Below are 5184 nucleotides of genomic sequence, written 5' to 3'. Positions count from 1 at the left end.
GTGTGGAATGTGTAAAATAAAAAAGCTTAGAAAAACAAGTTAAAAACTGCCTCTTTGATTACCCATATACTTTTAATTTTAAAAGGCTAAACATGGTTACAGATTTATTATTTTCCTTGAAGCATTTCAAAACCAATTTTTGGGTGTGGTTGGTTAGCAGTTAAGAGTATTTACTGCCTTTGCAGATGACCCAGGTACAGTTCCCAGCACCTACATTTGGCAGCTCACAACCACCTGTAACTCCAGTGGCCTGTGCAGGCACTTGCATATACATGGTACACATAAACTCACATAGCCTCACACAAATACACTTAAAAATAATAAAGAAAAATTTAAAATACATTTGAGCTCCTACTTACTGTGGAGAGCATCCTTCTTACTAAGGACTCATCCTCCACAAATCTCTACCTGAAAGTGTTGTATGACACTATTCCTGGGAAGACATGACCAAACATCTACTCATCCCAGATAGGGAACCAATGACAAACCAAATTAAGGATGCTACCAAAATCCAACTGGTGAATCACTGAGTTTGGAGGTAATTTATGAGAATATGGGTGATGTATTCTTACAGGAGCAGAAATGAATCAGACAACTGCATAATCAAAGCGCACTCCAACATGGGTGATAGTTCATTGAAGCTGGAACCCTCCAGTGCTCTGTATACCGCCTTTTGACAGCTCAGTATGTTGTTGAGTGTCCTTTCCAGGTAGTTCAGTATTCTGAACTCCTTCCAGGCAGCTGGGTAGACCCCTGTTTCTTTCAGTAAAGCATCTTAGCTTGTATCTGCTTCTTGCAGGGAGTGTTGCTTGTCTGAGTGTGCCTCTAAGCAGCCCTCATGGCGCATGTGTACATGAGGAAGGAGAGGCCTAAGGAATCTGGTCAGTTTCAGGAATTTCCTGAAGCCTTTTTATAATATTTTTGAAATTATAATACATTATTTCCCCCTCCCACTCACCCTCTTCCATGTACCCCTCTTGCTTTCTACCAAGGTCATGGACTCTTGGTTGGTGTTGCCCTAGAGTTCTCGAGTTGTTTACTTCCTAAGCCTAATGAGTTCCCCTGAGGATTGAATGTTTTGACTTCTCAGAGTGTTCTGCTGTTTTAGCTCCCCATTAACTCTCATATCTTAAAGAGTTTCCAAGATGGAAGTGTTCAGTCTTGGAAAAAATGGAAAGAGCTTTTGAAGCTTCTAAACCTTGAATTCAGATGCCTGGGGAAGGTTTTATTATGTTTCTTATCAAGTGGTTCTCCCCAAATATCATAATTTCCTACAAATTTTAATTTTTAAACATAATTCTTTATTGATTGTATGGGAACTTTGCATCATGAACCCCAATCTTGCTCACCTCCCAGTCCATTTATATCTTCCCCTCACCTCTGCAATATGCCCCACAAATTAATTAAAAGCAAAACAAAACAAACAAACTTACCTTTATCCTCCATCTTTCCAACACTTCTTCATTCATCCTAGTGGCATCAGGAGCTGAGGTGTGTCACACAGAATACTGTTCTGTCCAATCAGTCCCACCAGCAAAATATTCATTGCAAAGAACTATTGGTCTGGTTCAAGGCCTCTGGCACACCATCATCACTGGACCCTCACTGAACCCCTCAAGGATATCCTGATGTTATCCTGAGTCATAGAGATCCTCAAGTACCAGCCAGTCCCTTCACAAGCTCCAGTAGGTCATAGATGGGATAGATGTTAGGGTGGACCAACCCAAGACCCAGGATGTGGGTCTGGATGGTAGATGAACTGGTTGGTCAGGGCCATTGGGACTGCCTCCTCTCCTATGCCCATGATGAGGTGTGGGGCATTCTCTCCTGAGTGCAGTGGAGTGGGGACAGCTTTCCTACTGCAGTGTTGAGGCCTTGTGACCTTAGCTGCATTGGTGAAAAACATGGCAATTTATTTCATTCACATGGTATAAGCACTACAGGGTTTGTTTGAAGTTACTTTCTGTCATGGCTTCCTTATAATTAATTGTCAAGAAAGATGAGGTGACTTTACCCAACAGTCCTAATGTTATTGAAGAATTCTACTGCATATATTGTTTCTTGGTCTTTTTGGACACAGCCATTTATAGTTCTAAGAAAATTGAAAAGATTCTTCTGTAGTCCATATTCAAATATGAGCAATTAACAGTTATTAAATGTCCCATGCAACCATCATTCTGAGAAGGTGATTATCTTGCTAGGTAATCTTTAAGTAACTAATATGTGCCTGGTCCTGACGTATTCTTCTGCCTTATATTACTTTGATCCACATAGCCTCGGAACTTATTCAATTATGGGAGGACATTAGTTCTATATTTATAAACCTTCTTTGTATGGCAAATAGTATGTAAATCTTCAATGTATTCCATGATTTTTTCTGGGGATTACTTTTATAAGTAATACCTTAGCACAAGACCTTATGATTTCTCTCTGTAGTTGTGTGGTTAAGTAATGTTTTTGATTTGTGTTTTTAAGATTTTTCCTCTTTCTATTCCCTTTCACGTTTCTTCTTACCCTCCTCCTCTTCCTCCTTCTCTTTCATCTACTCTTTATGCCATTTAGATATTTTTCTTCTTCTATGTTCCCAAGTTCCTGATGAAATAGACTGTTCACTGAGATTTGTCAACAGTCTTAGTGGAATTTAAAAAAAAAAAAAAAAGCCTTTGGAAATTCCCAATGTACATCTGAATTCAGACAACACAGATCACTTAATGGAAATTTTTACATATGAGAATACTTAAAGACACAATTTAACAATGTTTTGGGTTTTCTTTCATTTTTTTCAAAAGTTTACTTTAAAAACTACATGGAGTAGGTGACAATGCCTTAACCATAAGCATGTAGTTAGGCCCAAGGGCCTCTTCCATCATTGTCCAGGGGAGTGCTAAGTTTCTCTCCTTCCATACACTCAGCAACAGATGCAAACAGATGCAGAGACTCATAGCCAAACCTTAGGTGTCTCCTGTGGAAGAGGGAGAGGAATGATTGTGAGAGCTAGAGAGGCCAAGGTCATCACAAACAAAACAAAATGAAACAAAAACAGAGAATCAACTAACCTGGGCTCATAGGAGCTCACAGAGACTGGACTGCCAACCAGAGAACTTACATGGGACTGACTTGGCCTTTTGTACATATTATAGTTTTGTAGCTAGGTCTTGTCAGTGTCCTCCTGGACACTTGTTCTCCTGGAGGCTTCAATTTTGGCTGGATCAGGGGCTGTCTCTGACTCTGTCACTTGCTTTTTGGACCGTCTCCTCCTATTGGGTTGCATCATCCAGCCTCAGTAGGAGAGGAGGTGCTTAGAGCCTTACTGCAACTTGATATGTCATGGCTGTCTGAAATACATGAGAGGCCTATCCTTTTCTGAAGAGAAACGAAGAGTGGAAGTGGAGGCGGGGTGAAGAGTGAATGTTGGGGGATGTACTGGGAGGAAAGGAGGGAGGGAAAACTGTGACAGGACTGGGAAAATATAATTAACTAATTAATTAAAAAAAAACTACATGGACCTCAGGCACAGAAGTCAAGGGCTCAGCCTTAATCCACAGTCATTATAAAGCTGTAAGTTTCCACCTCTATTACCCCAGAAAACTCCTGCATATATCAAGGATACTTTCTCTCTAGACACAGCTGAGGACAGGTGTGTGAGGTCAGAGAATAACAGCCTAATGTTAGTATTCAAGAAATGTTCCTAGTATCCAAGGACATTTATTGGAGTTGGTGAGATGTGGCACACAGATAAAGTCTATGTGCCATTTTAGAAAGCAACTCCTCACAATGTGCTGTGGATTGACTGATAAATGTCTCTAATAGGCTCACATGGCATACTGGGTCCCCAGCTGCTGCTGGTGTTTGGGAAGGTTGTGAAACATTTAGGACAATGATTCTCAACCTTCCTAGTGTTGTGACCCTTTTATACAGTTCTCAAGCTGTGGTGACACTGAACCATAAAATTATTTTTGTTGGTACTTCATAACTGTAATGTTATGAATCATAATATAAATATCTGATATGTGACCCTTGTGAAAGGGTCCTTTGATTACCCCCCCCAAGGAGTCTTGACCTACAGGTTGAGACCAGCAGCCTTAGAAGGTAAAAGCTTACCTGGACTTACATGAGCCATTGAGTTTCATAGTCTGTCCCTTTTCTTTCTCTCTGCATTCTTTGTTTGTATGCAATATGATCAGTCAGCCTCTTGTTCATACTACAGTGCTTTCCTGCCTGGATGCCATGATGGACTGTATCCCTCTGTGACTGTAAATGAAAATCAATACCTTCTCCCTCAATTGCTTTTAGCAGAATAGTTTATCACAACAACATAAAAGAAGCTAAAACGCATTGATACTAAAATGTATAGTTACCAACTTTTACATATAGCACCTTGTCACAAGTTCATCAAGTTCTTCTATGAATCCAGGTTTTCAACAAATATTTATTTTGCCAAGTACTGTGAGGAGTCCTGGGTTAATGATCATAAATAAGACTTTGTTTTTAAGGAAGTTATAAGATACATTTTATGTAGACAGTATATCATTTCTCTCATTGCTATGTAAAATTAGCAGTTTGAAACACTATCTTTTTGTAAGCTCATAGTTTTTTAATATCAGAAATACAGACAAGGCCAATTGAGTTCTTTGTAGAACATCTCATAGGGTTCAAAATGTCATCTTGGCTGGTCTCTAACTTGGGGACTTAGAAATCTGATAGGTTATGAAGGAAACCATATCACTAAGAGGGGAGAAATGGAACCTTGTTTTCTTGCTAATAGTCAGATTAGACCTGACCCCCCAAAGTCCCCAAAATTACTTACCATGTGGTTCCTCTCCCTTTAAACATAAACATGATATGTTGAAACTTTCCATATTTAGGATATCTCCTACACTTTTGAAACCAGGCAGGAAATTATTTGAAAAGCTAATGGTTGGATACATCCACATGCATGATCTACTATATACCTTGTCATGCAACATGATTATGGGAAGGATATCTCCTTGTACTGATGAAATCTACCCACACTCAGAAGAGAGGAGAGTGCACACAACTGAGAACCATGTCAAGTCATTTAGAATTCTTTTTGACAATGTAAGAGAAAACAGTTTAACAGATAATAAAATATAAATGTGATAGAATTAAGTATTCGGTATGAAAAACGCAAAGAGTGGTGACCTAAGGCAGATTTGGAGCTTT

General features: G+C 39.4%; 1 pseudogene; it reads right to left on the bottom strand.

Annotated features, from left to right (window-relative positions):
• Nucleotides 1-2798: 2798 nt before the first annotated feature.
• LOC118596628 lies at nt 2799-2910 on the bottom strand (annotated as a pseudogene).
• Nucleotides 2911-5184: the final 2274 nt, after the last annotated feature.

Source organism: Onychomys torridus, chromosome 15 (assembly GCF_903995425.1).
Source record: "Onychomys torridus chromosome 15, mOncTor1.1, whole genome shotgun sequence".
In the NCBI taxonomy this organism is placed as follows: domain Eukaryota; kingdom Metazoa; phylum Chordata; class Mammalia; order Rodentia; family Cricetidae; genus Onychomys; species Onychomys torridus.
Note: the sequence above shows the minus strand (reverse complement) of the source record. Positions and strands in the feature narration are given on the sequence as shown.